Source organism: Salmo salar, chromosome 12 (genome assembly GCF_965601325.2).
Source record: "Salmo salar chromosome 12, fSalSal1, whole genome shotgun sequence".
NCBI classification, from domain to species: domain Eukaryota; kingdom Metazoa; phylum Chordata; class Actinopteri; order Salmoniformes; family Salmonidae; genus Salmo; species Salmo salar.
This window is the reverse complement of record NC_138302.1, coordinates 11,022,898-11,040,000: the sequence shown is the minus strand read 5'-3', so window position 1 is coordinate 11,040,000 and position 17,103 is coordinate 11,022,898. Positions and strand designations below refer to the sequence as shown.

General features: G+C 45.5%; 1 protein-coding gene across 1 annotated transcript in view; it reads right to left on the bottom strand.

Moving 5' to 3' along the window:
* Positions 1 to 17,103, bottom strand: part of LOC106595844 (protein ELFN1) — a 174,290-nt gene that overhangs the window by 68,053 nt on the left and 89,134 nt on the right. Inside the window, exon 2 of the mRNA XM_082958404.1 lies at positions 2,211 to 2,268. The gene's annotated coding sequence lies outside the window, so the exon portion shown is untranslated. The remainder of the gene's footprint in view (positions 1 to 2,210; positions 2,269 to 17,103) is intronic.

The following is a 17,103-nucleotide window of genomic DNA, read 5'->3' as shown; positions in this document are numbered from 1 at the left end:
ATTATCAGAGCAGAAAGAGATTCTGATGACCTCAGAGAATAGATGAGCTGTACTCCCAAACTCCATAGATAACGTCTGTGTCTCAAATGGCACCCTATTCCCATTATAGTGAGCAGAGGAATATTAGAATGTATTCTAGAGCAATACTGTCACTATTCTAGAACAACACTCTCACTATTGTAGAACAACACTGTCACTATTCTAGAACAATACTGTCACTATTCTAGAACAATACTCTCACTATTGTAGAACAATACTGTCACTATTCTAGAACAATACTATCACTATTCTAGAACAACACTCTCACTACTGTAGAACAATACGGTCACTATTCTAGAACAATACTGTCACTATTCTAGAACAATACTATCACTATTCTAGAACAATACTTTCATTATTCTAGAACAATACTCTCACTATTCTAGAACAATACTGTCACTATTCTAGAACAATACTATCACTATTCTAGAACAATACTTTTATTATTCTAGAACAATACTCTCACAATTCTAGAACACTAATCTCACAATTCTAGACCAATACTGTCACTATTCTAGAACAATACTCTCACTATTCTAGAAAAATACTGTCCCTATTCTAGAACAACGCTCACTCTATTCTAGAACAATACTCTCACTATTCTAGAACAACACTCTCACTATTCTAGAACAATACTCTCACTATTCTAGAACAATACTGTCTCACTATTCTAGAACAATATTGTCACTATTCTAGAACAATACCCTTGCTATTCTAGAACAATACTCTCACTATTCTAGAACAATACTGTTACTACTCTAGAACAATACTGTCACTATTCTAGGACAACCTGTCACTATTCTAGAACAATACTGTCACTATTCTAGAACAACGCTCTCACTATTCTAGAACAATACTCTCACTATTCTAGAACAATACTCTCACTATTCTAGAACAATACTCTCACTATTCTAGAACAATATTGTGACTATTCTAGAACAATACTCTTGCTATTCTAGAACAATACTCTCACTATTCTAGAACAATACTGTCCCACTATTCTAGAACAATATTGTCACTATTCTAGAACAATACTCTTGCTATTCTAGAACAATACTCTCACTATTCTAGAACAATATGTTACTATTCTAGAACAATACTGTCACTATTCTAGAACAACCTGTCACTATTCTAGAACAATACTGTCCCTATTCTAGAACAACGCTCTCACTATTCTAGAACAATACTCTCACTATTCTAGAACAATACTCTCACTATTCTAGAACAATACTCTCCCTATTCTAGAACAACCTGTCACTATTCTAGAACAATACTGTCCCTGTTCTTGAACAATATTGTCACTATTCTAGAACAATACTGTCTCTATTCTAGAAAATAAAAGGAGAATAGAAGATGATGGTTCCCAGTGTCATTCTCATTCTTGTCATCAACGGTCATCATCGATGATATCACTGTGACATCACTGAATATCATATGACCTTGACAAGCTGTCTGTCACAGTTAACACACTAAATACAGTTTGATTCCAATTTACAGCCTTTCTTCATTCCCCATCTAATGCATCTGTTTATGTGTGTGTGCATGCGGAAATAAGGCCGTTTTTATTCACCCTCTCCTCGTTCTCTTGCCTGTCAAGACCACAGATTCAATTTGTAGGCCTCCCAGCAGAGAGAGAGAGAGAGAGAGAGAGAAAAAGAGAGAGAGAGAGAGAAAAGAGAGAGAGAGAGAGAGAGAGAGAGAGAGAGAGAGAGAGAGAGAGAGAGAGAGAGAGAGAGAGAGAGAGAGAGAGAGAGAGATGGAGGGGGTAATGTCTGTTGATTGAGCCTCCTAGAGTCAGAGATGGGGGATACCAGGCCGTGTGTGTTAGGGTTGAATGAGTCTCCATGATGGTGCCACGTTGAAAGTCACTGAGCTCTTCAGTAAGGCCTGTCAGCAACGGGTGTGGCTGAAACAGCCAAATCCACTCATTTGAAGGGGTGTCCACATATTTTCGTATAGAGAGTGTATGTCATGTACTGTATGCCCTATGGGCAAGTTATTCCCACCCAGATTACAGCCAACACATCCATCCAAAGACAGGTGTTGAAAAAATGGGTGTCAGCTGGTCCCGTCTGGTCATAGTTGACTGTATTTGGTCCCTATTATGCCGTGGACAGTTTGTGGACAAAACGACCCGACTACGAGTAGTAATACAGGGCAGTGAGCCTTACTTTAGGTTAAAGGTCAGGGATGTCCTCTTGTTGTCTTGGGGCTCTGGAGTGCAGTTACCTGCGGAAATAACAGAGGAAGAATATTGAGTATCCGCTCCTGTCATCCCCATCTTTCTCTTCATCCATCTCTTGAGTGCGCATCCCTCGTTCTCTCTTCTCTCTCTCTGTATTGATCTCTTGAGTGGGCATCCCTCGTTCTCTCATCTCATCTCTCTCTCTCTGTATTGATCTCTTGAGTGGGCATCCCTCGTTCCCTCATCTCTCTCTCTCTCTGTATTGATCTCTTGAGTGGGCATCCCTCGTTCTCTCATCTCTCTCTCTCTCTGTATTGATCTCTTGAGTGGGCATCCCTCGTTCTCTCATCTCTCTCTCTCTCTGTATTGATCTCTTGAGTGGGCATCCCTCGTTCTCTCATCTCATCTATCTCTCTCTGTATTGAGCGCAGTTACAAAATTACCATCACAAACACACACAAACACACACACACACATACAGACACACAAACACACACACACATACAGACACACGAACACATACACACATACAGACACAGGAACACACACACACATACAGACACAGAAGACACACATACATAATGGCATGCATCATGACCCAGGATGCATTAGTCAACAAACATCCTCATTAATGTGACGTTCCACTAATGTGCCGCAGTAAATCACTGTAGCTGTGTGTTTAACCTCCAGACAGACTGCATTATGGACTCTGAAACCCAGAGGCCTTTCAACAGATCACCATCATGTTCTGATGCTCACTTCTCTACAGGCTCTGGATCTTCATTAAGCCTGGAGCTGTGTGTGTGTGTGTGTGTGTGTGTGTGTGTGTGTGTGTGTGTGTGTGTGTGTGTGTGTGTGTGTGTGTGTGTGTGTGCATGTGTGTATGTGTTCGTGTGTCTGTATGTGTGTGTGTTCGTGTGTGTGTGTGTGTGTGTGTGTGTGTGTGTGTGTGTGTGTGTGTGTGTGTGTGTGTGTGTGTGTGTGTGTTAGCCCTGGTACTAATAACTGTTAACACCATAGTGCTAAACCCCCCCTAGGGCTGTGGTCAAAATAACACCACCACTATAGAGGGAAGAGGGAGAGGGAGAGAGAGGAGGAGAGAGAGAGGAGGTTTAGGGGTTATGGAGAGAGGGAGGAATAGGGAGGAGATGTAAGGGACATGGAGAGAGAGAAGGAGAGAGGGAGGAATAGGGAGGAGATGTAAGGGACATGGAGAGAGAGAAGGAGAGAGGGAGGAATAGGGAGGAGATGTAGGGGATATGGAGAGAGAGAAGGAGAGAGAGAAGGAGAGAGGGAGGAATAGGGAGGAGATGTAGGGGATATGGAGAGAGAGAAGGAGAGAGAGAAGAGAGAGGGAGGAATAGGGAGGAGATGTAGGGGATATGGAGAGAGAGGAGATGTAGGGGATATGGAGAGAGAGAAGGAGAGAGGGAGGAATAGGGAGGAGATGTAGGGGACATGGAGAGAGAGAAGGAGAGAGGGAGGAATAGGGAGGAGATGTAGGGGACATGGAGAGAGAGAAGGAGAGAGGGAGGAATAGGGAGGAGATGTAGGGGACATGGAGAGAGAGAAGGAGAGAGAGAAGGAGAGAGGGAGGAATAAGGAGGAGATGTAGGGGACATGGAGAGAGAGAAGGAGAGAGGGAGGAATAGGGAGGAGATGTAGGGGACATGGAGAGAGAGAAGGAGAGAGAGAGGAATAGGGAGGAGATGTAGGGGACATGGAGAGAGAGAAGGAGAGAGAGAAGGAGAGAGGGAGGAATAGGGATGAGATGTACGGGACATGGAGAGAGAGAAGGAGAGAGAGAAGGAGAGAGGGAGGAATAGGGAGGAGATGTACGGGACATGGAGAGCGAGAAGGAGAGAGAAACACCATCTACAAGGCAGTGTGGGCTAAGTTATAGGATCTACTCTCTGTACTCATTACAGCTAACACTCACACTTAGAAGGGAAATGTACACTCAAGGCGAGGTTTAAATAGTTGATTTATTCATGTATTCATGTATTTATGTATTCATTATAAATACACACTGTTTTTGAATTACAGTGTACATGTATATACTGTCTGTACAAAGTACTACAACTTACTTTTATTTGTCCACTTCAAGTACTGCTAAACACATCAAACAACAGCACCTAGCTTGGGTCCCAAACAGCACCCTAATCCCTTCATAGTGCACTATTTTTGACCGGAGCCTATAGGTTAGTAGTGCACTATCTTTAACTGGAGCCTACAGGTTAGTAGTGCACTATATAGGGAATTGAGTGCCGTTTGGACGCAGTCTTAATCCTCCCAAATCCAGTAAATACCAGAACAGAGAAGCAGTCTGTGTCTGAAATGGAACCCATAGCTCTCTGGTCAACAGTAGTGTACTATATAGGGAATAGGGTGCCATTTGGGAAGTAAATCCCAGTCTGAACTCTCATGTGTCTGTGTGGAGATAGATAATGCTGTGAAATTGACTGGTTAGGAAGCAGACGCTCACACAAACACACTGAAATACCTGTAAAACACACACACACACATACAGACGCACACACACCACACACACAACACACCACACACAGACGCACACACACCACACACACACACCACACACACACACACACACACAGATGCTCACACACACACAGATAATGGCGTGACGGTGTGTAACGTTGTGTAATTGGGTGGAAAAGGAGAAGATTAGCATTCCTCACTCTGAGCTCAGATAGCCTGAAGCAGACACATCACACTCTCTCTCCCTCCTTCCCCCTCTCTCTCTCTGTCTGTCTGTCTGTCTGTCTGTCTGCCTGTCTGTCTCTCTCTCTGTCGCTCTCTCTCTGTCTGTCTGTCTGTCTGTCTGTCTCTCTGTCTGTCTCTCTGTCTCTCTGTCTCGCTCTCTCTAACTCTCTGTCTGTCTCTCTGTCTGTCTCTCTGTCTCTATATATTTCTCTCCCTCTCTATCCCCATCTCTCTCTCTCCCTCACCCCCTCCTCTTTCTCTCTTTCTTTCTCATCAACTTTCAGAAAAGATGAACAAGCAGATGATAAACATCAGAAAAGAGAGAAGTGAAAGAAAACTGACAGAGGAGAGAAATGACAGAGGAGAGAAACGACAGAGAGAAACGACAGAGGGGAGAAACGACAGAGGAGAGAAACGACAGAGAGAAACGACAGAGGAGAGAAACGACAGAGAGAAACGACAGAGGAGAGAAACGACAGAGGGGAGAAACGACAGAGGAGAGAAACGACAGAGAGAAACGACAGAGGAGAGAAACGACAGAGAGAAACGACAGAGGGGAGAAACGACAGAGAGAAACGACAGAGGAGAGAAACGACAGAGGAGAGAAACGACAGACAGAAACGACAGAGGAGAGAAACGACAGAGGAGAGAAACGACAGAGGAGAGAAACGACAGAGGGGAGAAACGACAGAGAGAAACGACAGAGGAGAGAAACGACAGAGGAGAGAAACGACAGAGGAGAGAAACGACAGAGGAGAGAAACGACAGAGAGAAACGACAGAGGAGAGAAACGACAGAGAGAAACGACAGAGGGGAGAAACGACAGAGGGGAGAAACGACAGAGGAGAGAAACGACAGAGGAGAGAAACGACAGAGGAGAGAAACGAGAGAGAGAAACGAGAGAGCTTTTTAAGTCTTGAGTGTTTCAGTCTTCTGTGTGTGTGCACTTGTGTTTCTTGCTGACGACTGCTCGATGCAAATGAGAGGAGAGTACTGATCAGTGACCGCATACAGTATACACACACGCGCACACAAACGCGCACACACACACACACACACACACACACACACACACACACACACACACACACACACACACACACACACACACACACACACACACACACACACACACACACACACACACACACCCCCGAGGAGAGACAAGAGATCAGTGACCAGAGCAGTGATGCATATTTAACAGAGTTAGTTAATAATACATGTCATGTTATTAAATACTGAGGGAGTATACATTAATATATTCAGAATGAAATACTGAGGGAATATACATTAATATAATCAGAATGAAATACTGAGGGAATATACATTAAAATAATCAGAATGAAATACTGTGGGAATATACAATAAAATAATCAGTATTAAATACTGAGGGAATATACATTAAAATAATCAGAATGAAATACTGAGGGAATATACATTAAAATAATCAGAATGAAATACTGAGGGAATATACATTAAAATAATCAGAATGAAATACTGAGGGAATATACATTAAAATAATCAGAATGAAATACTGAGGGAATATACATTAAAATAATCAGAATGAAATACTGAGGGAATATACAATAAAATAATCAGAATGAAATACTGAGGAAATATACATTAAAATAATCAGAATGAAATACTGAGGGAATATACATTAATATAATCAGAATGAAATACTACCGGAGGTTCATTTTCAGTCAGTGAGGGAGGGAGGGAGGGAGGGATGTTGAGAGAGCAGCTTGAATGAGAGGGTGGACGGAGGGAGGGAAGGAGCAAGCGAGGGAGTGAGGGAGGAGAGAGGAGAGCAGTTTGAGTGAGGGATGGGGAAAGAGGAGGGAGGGAGGAAGGAGAGAGGAGAGCAGCTGCAGTGGGATGGAGGGAGAGGGGATGACACTGCCTGGGTCTGAGAGCAGGGAGATCGTTCAAGATTGATGTCCAAATTGGACATCTGTCCATGTCCTGAGGGCGCTGGAAATGCCTTTAAAACTGGCCACTAGGGGCAACAGTGAGCCCTATCACCATCAAGTAGGGTCAGAAGGTTGCGTGTTCAATCCCAGTCATGGACGCTGGTTTATATTTTGTTTGTTTAGTTTAACCCTATCCCAAATCTTAACCCTTACCTTAACCCAAGGCTCTCCAACCCTGTTCCTGGAGAGATACCCTCCTGTAGGTTTTAACTCCAACCCTGTTCCTGGAGAGATACCCTCCTGTAGGTTTTAACTCCAACCCTGTTCCTGGAGAGCTACCATCCTGTAGGTTTTATCTCCAACTCTGTTCCAGGAGAGCTACTGTCCTGTAGGTTTATACTCCAACTCTGTTCCTGGAGAGATACCATCCTGTAGGTTTTAACCCCAACCCTAATCTAGCACACCTGATTCTAATAATTAGCTGGTTGATAAGATGAATCAGGTTAGTTACAACAGGGTTGGAGCAAAAACCTACAGGAGGGTTTCTCTCCAGGAACAGGAGTTAACCTACAGGAGGGTTTCTCTCCAGGAACATGAGTTAAAACCTACAGGAGGGTTTCTCTCCAGGAACAGGAGTTAACCTACAGGAGGGTTTCTCTCCAGGAACAGGAGTTAAAACCTACAGGAGGGTTTCTCTCCAGGAACAGGATTTAAAACCTACAGGAGGGTTTCTCTCCAGGAACAGGAGTTAAAACCTACAGGAGGGTTTCTCTCCAGGAACAGGAGTTAAAACCTACAGGAGGGTTTCTCTCCAGGAACAGGATTTAAAACCTACAGGAGGGGTTCTCTCCAGGAACAGGAGTTAAAACCTACAGGAGGGTTTCTCTCCAGGAACAGGAGTTAACCTACAGGAGGGTTTCTCTCCAGGAACAGGAGTTAACCTACAGGAGGGTTTCTCTCCAGGAACAGGAGTTAAAACCTACAGGAGGGTTTCTCTCCAGGAACAGGAGTTAAAACCTACAGGAGGGTTTCTCTCCAGGAACAGGAGTTAACCTACAGGAGGGTTTCTCTCCAGGAACAGGAGTTAAAACCTACAGGAGGGTTTCTCTCCAGGAACAGGAGTTAAAACCTACAGGAGGGTTTCTCTCCAGGAACAGGATTTAAAACCTACAGGAGGGTTTCTCTCCAGGAACAGGATTTAACCTACAGGAAGGTTTCTCTCCAGGAACAGGATTTAACCTACAGGAGGTTCTCTCCAGGAACAGGAGTTAAAACCTACAGGAGGGTTTCTCTCCAGGAACATGAGTTAAAACCTACAGGAGGGGTTCTCTCCAGGAACATGAGTTAAAACCTACAGGATGATTTCTCTCCAGGAACAGGAGTTAAAACCTACAGGAGGGTTTCTCTCCAGGAACAGGATTTAACCTACAGGAGGGTTTCTCTCCAGGAACAGGAGTTAACCTACAGGAGGGTTTCTCTCCAGGAACAGGAGTTAAAACCTACAGGAGGGTTTCTCTCCAGGAACAGGATTTAACCTACAGGAGGTTCTCTCCAGGAACAGGAGTTAAAACCTACAGGAGGGGTTCTCTCCAGGAACATGAGTTAAAACCTACAGGAGGGGTTCTCTCCAGGAACATGAGTTAAAACCTACAGGATGATTTCTCTCCAGGAACAGGAGTTAAAACCTACAGGAGGGGTTCTCTCCAGGAACAGGAGTTAAAACCTACAGGAGGGTTTCTCTCCAGGAACAGGAGTTAAAACCTACAGGAGGGTTTCTCTCCAGGAACAGGAGTTAAAACCTACAGGAGGGTTTCTCTCCAGGAACAGGAGTTAAAACCTACAGGAGGGTTTCTCTCCAGGAACAGGAGTTAAAACCTACAGGAGGGTTTCTCTCCAGGAACAGGAGTTAAAACCTACAGGAGGGTTTCTCTCCAGGAACAGGGTTGAAGAGCCCTGCCTTAGCCCTTCGGAAGGAGTTCTTAAACCTATTGACGTTTGGAGAAATGGAACGATACAGAGGAAAACCCCAAGGTGTGAAAAAACACTTCCAAAGTTGACGTTTGGAGCAACTTCGAAATGGACGTTTAAATTTGACGTTTGGAAAACGTGGATACATGTGACCCGTTACTGAAAGCTGGGTGTATGATGCATGTCACTACTTCACAGGACACGCATTTGAACATAAAAACTAGTTTCTTTCATCAAAATTAGTTTTTTTTTTTTTTTTACTTTCATGTGCCTTAATAACAAACGTGTCTGGAAATCTGTGAATATAAATAAAATGTGAAATCACAAAGACACTGAGAAAATACAGAATCATGCATATCCGTAATTGGTTGAGATAATGAGGGGGATATTCACAACAAAAGAGAGTCCAATCTGTCAATCAAGGCTTCTCTGTCAAAAAGGCACAATCCCCATTATCCATCCACTGGTAAGAGTCTACAGTTAACATGTCAAAAAGGCACAATCCCCATTATCCATCCACTGGTAAGAGTCTACAGTTAACATGTCAAGATGGCTATGTTATTGTCTCAACAAGTCATTTTCATTGCTAGCTATTGTTAGCTATATAAATAGCTAGCGAGACAGTTGCATACAGGTAACGTTATAGCCAGCTAGCTAGCTGAGCTGGCCATTTGCATTCTGCTGTTAAGGTTGATAGCTGATGTGCTAAAGCCCTGCATGACATGATGATCATCTTTTTCATGTTTGATAGTTTGTCATGTTTATCTAGCTAGCTAGCGAAAATAGCCACTGTGGTGCGAATGCTAATCAAACCCCACGTCACGTTATAGGGGCACATGCTAAGTTGGCTAGCTAGGTAGCCACGATGAACTAGCTATTGGATTATAGATTTCAAGGTAATTCTTGTTGCATGTTCAACTAGCTTGCTAGCCAGATGTATAGCATATACATCTAGCCAGCTGGTAATTATAAAGCTAAATGTTTGCTAAATCTAGCTAGTTATCTTGTGTCTGCATTGCTGTTGTTGGACTGGAAGCAGGAAGTGTGTCCAGGGCATTTTAGTGCAGATGTAGGAGTCAATAATAAGCCCTAGAACATCAATTAATTCATGCAGGAGTCAATAATAAGCCCTAGAACAACAATTCATTCATTCATGAGTCAATAACAAGCCCTAGAACATCAATTCTGTTCTCTCCTCTCTGCACAGGCCATACAAACGCTTCACACCGCGTGGCCGCTGCCACTCTAACCTGGTGGTCCCAGCGCGCACGACCCACGTGGAGTTCCAGGTCTCCGGCAGCCTCTGGAACTGCCGGTCTGCGGCCAACAAGGCAGAGTTCATCTCAGCCTATGCTACCCTCCAGTCCCTCGACTTCTTGGCGCTGACGGAAACATGGATTACCACAGATAACACGGCTACTCCTACTGCTCTCTCCTCGTCTGCCCACGTGTTCTCGCACACCCGAGAGCTTCTGGTCAGCGGGGTGGTGGCACTGGGATCCTCATCTCTCCCAAGTGGACATTCTCTCTCTCTACCCTGACCCATCTGTCTATCGCCTCCTTTGAATTCCATGCTGTCACAGTTACCAGCCCTTTCAAGCTTAACATCCTTATCATTTATCGCCCTCCAGGTTCCCTTGGAGAGTTCATCAATGAGCTTGACGCCTTGATAAGTTCCTTTCCTGAGGATGGCTCACCTCTCACAGTTCTGGGTGACTTTAACCTCCCCACGTCTACCTTTGACTCATTCCTCTCTGCCTCCTTCTTTCCACTCCTCTCCTCTTTTGACCTCACCCTCTCACCGTCACCCCCTACTCACAAGGCAGGCAATACGCTTGACCTCATCTTTACTAGATGCTGTTCTTCCACTAATCTCATTGCAACTCCCCTCCAAGTCTCCGACCACTACCTTGTATCCTTTTCCCTCTCGCTCTCATCCAACACTTCTCACTTCTCACACTTCTCACTCAATCCGCCAGGCCGGCTCGGTCCTCCCCTCCTGCTCCGTGGCTCGACGACTCATTGCGAGCTCACAGAACAGGGCTCTGGGCAGCCGAGCGGAAATTGAGGAAAACTCGCCTCCCTGCGGACCTGGCATCCTTTCACTCCCTCCTCTCTACATTTTCCTCTTCTGTCTCTGCTGCTAAAGCCACTTTCTACCACTCTAAATTCCAAGCATCTGCCTCTAACCCTAGGAAACTCTTTGCCACCTTCTCCTCCCTCCTGAATCCTCCTCCCCCTCCCCCCCCCTCCTCCCTCTCTGCGGATGACTTCGTCAACCATTTTGAAAAGAAGGTCGACGACATCTGATCCTCGTTTGCTAAGTCAAACGACACCGCTGGTCCTGCTCACACTGCCCTACCCTGTGCTTTGACCTCTTTCTCCCCTCTCTCTCCAGATGAAATCGGCCACCCAACAACCTGCCCTCCAGACCATTTCCGGAGACCTTCTCCCTTACCTCACCTCGCTCATCAACTCATCCTTGACCGCTGGCTACGTCCCTTCCGTCTTCAAGAGAGCGAGAGTTGCTCCCCTTCTGAAAAAACCTACACTCGATCCCTCCGATGTCAACAACTACAGACCAGTATCCCTTCTTTCTTTTCTCTCCAAAACTCTTGAACGTGCCGTCCTTGGCCAGCTCTCCTGCTATCTCTCTCAGAATGACCTTCTTGATCCAAATCAGTCAGGTTTCAAGACTGGTCATTCAACTAAGACTGCTCTTCTCTGTGTCACGGAGGCGCTCCGCACAGCTAAAGCTAACTCTCTCTCCTCTGCTCTCATCCTTATCGGCTGCCTTTGATACTGTGAACCATCAGATCCTCCTCTCCACCCTCTCCGAGTTGGGCATCTCCGGCGCGGCCCACGCTTGGATTGCGTCCTACCTGACAGGTCGCTCCTACCAGGTGGCGTGGCGAGAATCTGTCTCCGCACCACGTGCTCTCACCACTGGTGTCCCCCAGGGCTCTGTTCTAGGCCCTCTCCTATTCTCGCTATACACCAAGTCACTTGGCTCTGTCATATCCTCACATGGTCTCTCCTGTCATTGCTATGCAGACGACACACAATTAATCTTCTCCTTTCCCCCCTTCTGATAACCAGGTGGCGAATCGCATCTCTGCATGTCTGGCAGACATATCAGTGTGGATGACGGATCACCACCTCAAGCTGAACCTCGGCAAGACGGAGCTGCTCTTCCTCCCTTGGAAGGACTGCCCGTTCCATGATCTCGCCATCACGGTTGACAACTCCATTGTGTCCTCCTCCCAGAGTGCTAAGAACCTTGGCATGACCCTGGACAACACCCTGTCGTTCTCCACTAACATCAAGGCGGTGACCCGATCCTGTAGGTTCACGCTCTACAACATTCGCAGAGTACGACCTTGCCTCACACAGTAAGCAGCGCAGATCCTAATCCAGGTACTTGTCATCTCCCGTCTGGATTACTGCAACTCGCTGTTGGCTGGGCTCCCTGCCTGTGCCATTAAACCCCTACAACTCATCCAGAACGCCGCAGCCCGTCTGGTGTTCAACCTTCCCAAGTTCTCTCACGTCACCCCGCTCCTCCGCTCTCTCCACTGGCTTCCAGTTGAAGCTCGCATCCGCTACGAGACCATGGTGCTTGCCTACGGAGCTGTGAGGGGAACGGCACCTCCGTACCTTCACGCTCTGATCAGGCCCTACACCCAAACAAGGGCACTGCGTTCATCCACCTCTGGCCTGCTCGCCTCCCTACCTCTGAGGAAGCACAGTTCCCACTCAGCCCAGTCAAAACTGTTCGCTTCTCTGGCACCCCAATGGTGGAACAAGCTCCCTCACGACGCCAGGACAGCGGAGTCAATCACCACCTTCCGGAGACACCTGAAACCCCACCTCTTTAAGGAATACCTAGGATAGGATAAAGTAATCCTTCTAACCCCCCCCCCCCCCCCCTTAAAAGATTTAGATGCACTATTGTAAAGTGGTTGTTCCACTGGATATCATAAGGTGAATGCACCAATTTGTAAGTCGCTCTGGATAAGAGTGTCTGCTAAATGACTTAAATGTAATGTAAATGTAATTCATTCATGCAGGAGTCAATAACAAGCCCTAGAACATCGATTAATTCATGCATGAGTCAATAAAAAGCTCTAGAACATTGATTCATTCATGTTTTAAACCAATTCTTCTCGAATTTGTCTTTCAGCATAAACCTGCTCTCAGCCATCAGTACAAGGAGATGATCGAGGGTGAACAAGAAACACTTCTTTGTACTTTGAGCTTATTGTTTGGACTTGGGGGTCAATGAATGTTATTTCTGGTATGTCTTTTCTATTTTATAGTCTGCTTTCGTCCTTTACAGCTTTAATTGTCTGGAGCCTGGTGTTGTTGTGGCCAAGGAGCTTTCACTCAGATGGAACCAGGTTTCAGCTGCTGTGCAATGTTGACGTCCTTCCTCCCAGAGATGTGAAAACATCCACCGGACTGGACACAGCCAGACACATTTTTGAAAAGGCCATGGACATTACATGTCCTGCTCCAAAAGGGCAGGACATAAATATTCTCTCAGGCTAGATTGCTTTGTTCATATCATAACATAATCTGAACCAAAGTTGCTTCAAAGGATCTTATGATATAGGTCTAGGTCTAGATAGTGTTTCTACCTAGGTCTAGATAATGTTTCCACCTAGGTCTAGATAGTGTTTCTACCTAGGTCTAGATAATGTTTCTACCTAGGTCTAGATAATGTTTCTACCTAGGTCTAGATAATGTTTCTACCTAGGTCTAGATAGTGTTTCTACCTAGGTCTAGATAGTGTTTCTACCTAGGTCTAGATAGTGTTTCTACCTAGGTCTAGATAGTGTTTCTACCTAGGTCTAGATAGTGTTTCTACCTAGGTCTAGATAGTGTTTCTACCTAGGTCTAGATAGTGTTTCTACCTAGGTCTAGATAGTGTTTCTACCTAGGTCTAGATAGTGTTTCTACCTAGGTCTAGATAGTGTTTCTACCTAGGTCTAGATAGTGTTTCTACCTAGGTCTAGATAATGTTTCCACCTAGGTCTAGATAGTGTTTCTACCTGAGCCTTCATGCGTTTTAAGTTTGTCCTAATTGTAGACTACTACCTTTCGCACTTGAAGTTAATAAAGTATTTTATTGTTGAAATCTTTTCAGTTTTTTAAGCACTACCTCCCTGCTTTAGCACATGGCCACAGTCACGTGTGTTCCTGTCACGACTTCCGCAAAAGTCGGTCCCTCTCCTTGTTCGGGCGGCGTTTGGCGGTCGACGTCACCGGCTTTCTAGCCGCCGCCGATCCATTTTTCATTTTCCATTTGTTCTGTCTTTGTCCTACATACCTGGCTTCCCTCTACCAATTACTTGTTTATTATTTAACCCTCTGTTCCCCATGTTGTGATTGATTGTTTATTATTTAACCCTCTGTTCCCCAGGTTGTGAGTGATTGTTTATTATTTAACCCTCTGTTCCCCAGGTTGTGAGTGATTGTTTATTATTTAACCCTCTAATCCCCATGTTGTGGTTGTGAGTGATTGTTTATTATTTAAACCTCTGTTCCCCATGTTGTGATTGTGAGTGATTGTTTATTATTTAACCCTCTGTTCCAGGTTGTGATTGTGAGTAATTCTTTATTATTTAACCCTCTGTTCCCCAGGTTGTGTTTGTGAGAGATTGTTTATTATTTAACCCTCTGTTCCCCAGGTTGTGTTTGTGAGAGATTGTTTATTATTTAACCCTCTGTTCCCTAGGTTGTGATTGTGAGTGATTGTTCATTGTATTTCGGTCCATCTTTGTGGGCTCATTATGTTACGTTGTATATTTGTCTTTTTGAGTAAAGAACGTTGATTACTCATATCTGCTGTCCTGCGCCTGACTCTCTACACCAGCTACACACAGGACCCTTACAGACCTGGTGTTGTTCTACTCATATCTGCTGTCCTGCGCCTGACTCTCTACACCAGCTACACACAGGACCCTTACAGACCTGGTGTTGTTCTACTCATATCTGCTGTCCTGCGCCTGACTCTCTACACCAGCTACACACAGGACCCTTACAGACCTGGTGTTGTTCTACTCATATCTGCTGTCCTGCGCCTGACTCTCTACACCAGCTACACACAGGACCCTTACAGACCTGGTGTTGTTCTACTCATATCTGCTGTCCTGCGCCTGACTCTCTACACCAGCTACACACAGGACCCTTACAGACCTGGTGTTGTTCTACTCATATCTGCTGTCCTGCGCCTGACTCTCTACACCAGCTACACACAGGACCCTTACAGACCTGGTGTTGTTCTACTCATATCTGCTGTCCTGCGCCTGACTCTCTACACCAGCTACACACAGGACCCTTACAGACCTGGTGTTGTTCTACTCATATCTGCTGTCCTGCGCCTGACTCTCTACACCAGCTACACACAGGACCCTTACAGACCTGGTGTTGTTCTACTCATATCTGCTGTCCTGCGCCTGACTCTCTACACCAGCTACACACAGGACCCTTACAGACCTGGTGTTGTTCTACTCATATCTGCTGTCCTGCGCCTGACTCTCTACACCAGCTACACACAGGACCCTTACAGACCTGGTGTTGTTCTACTCATATCTGCTGTCCTGCGCCTGACTCTCTACACCAGCTACACACAGGACCCTTACAGACCTGGTGTTGTTCTACTCATATCTGCTGTCCTGCGCCTGACTCTCTACACCAGCTACACACAGGACCCTTACAGACCTGGTGTTGTTCTACTCATATCTGCTGTCCTGCGCCTGACTCTCTACACCAGCTACACACAGGACCCTTACAGACCTGGTGTTGTTCTACTCATATCTGCTGTCCTGCGCCTGACTCTCTACACCAGCTACACACAGGACCCTTACAGACCTGGTGTTGTTCTACTCATATCTGCTGTCCTGCGCCTGACTCTCTACACCAGCTACACACAGGACCCTTACAGACCTGGTGTTGTTCTACTCATATCTGCTGTCCTGCGCCTGACTCTCTACACCAGCTACACACAGGACCCTTACAGACCTGGTGTTGTTCTACTCATATCTGCTGTCCTGCGCCTGACTCTCTACACCAGCTACACACAGGACCCTTACAGACCTGGTGTTGTTCTACTCATATCTGCTGTCCTGCGCCTGACTCTCTACACCAGCTACACACAGGACCATTACAGACCTGGTGTTGTTCTACTCATATCTGCTGTCCTGCGCCTGACTCTCTACACCAGCTACACACAGGACCCTTACAGACCTGGTGTTGTTCTACTCATATCTGCTGTCCTGCGCCTGACTCTCTACACCAGCTACACACAGGACCCTTACAGACCTGGTGTTGTTCTACTCATATCTGCTGTCCTGCGCCTGACTCTCTACACCAGCTACACACAGGACCCTTACAGACCTGGTGTTGTTCTACTCATATATGCTGTCCTGCGCCTGACTCTCTACACCAGCTACACACAGGGCCGTTACAGTTCCATAGTGAATTATCAAAGCGATGATTGGGTCTAAGGCTTTAGCGGGTCTGAATAGGAGAAGGAACAGCTTATCTTTATTGTACAACAACAGGCCAGTTAACACTGTAAATGGTTTGCCTAATGGGGGAAGTCGGTGAGATCATGTTCAGAGAATTCATTTTGTATTCCTTTTCTAACATGTTTGTAAATATTTTTTCTCCAAGGAGCAAGTGTAAAAATCACAGCAAAAACGTTTGAATGCCATTTTTCCCCTAAATGGAATTATACCTTTATCAACTTTTAAAGCGGCATTACTTCCCCATGTTTCCTCCAACTACAGTGTATGATGTGCCATGTTGAAGCACTGAGTCTGTACTTTTATCCAGGTAAAGAGTACAGACTCACATATGGTCTGTGCTATCTGGGATACTTGGAATTTAAAAATGCCAAATGTTAAAGAAGGGTTATGATTAAGGCTAGGGTTTAGAGTAAGGATGTCCCAAGGATCCCGGAAAGCACTGGCCATTACATTTTGGAACACAATACTGAAAAGAGACGGTGGGTCACACACATCTAATTCTGCAGTGAGACTGTAAGAGCTTGTTGCTGAGAGAGGGAGGCTGAAGGGGAGAGAGAGAGAAAGAGAGAGATGCTGAGAGAGAGAGAGAAAGAGAGAGATGCTGAGAGAGAGAGAAAGAGAGAGATGCTGAGAGAGAGAGAGAGGGAGAGAGGAAGGGAGAGAGAGAGAGATGCTGAGAGAGAGAGAGAGATATGGAGGTGGTAATGTCTGTATAACAGTAGATTGCTGAAGCAGTGTT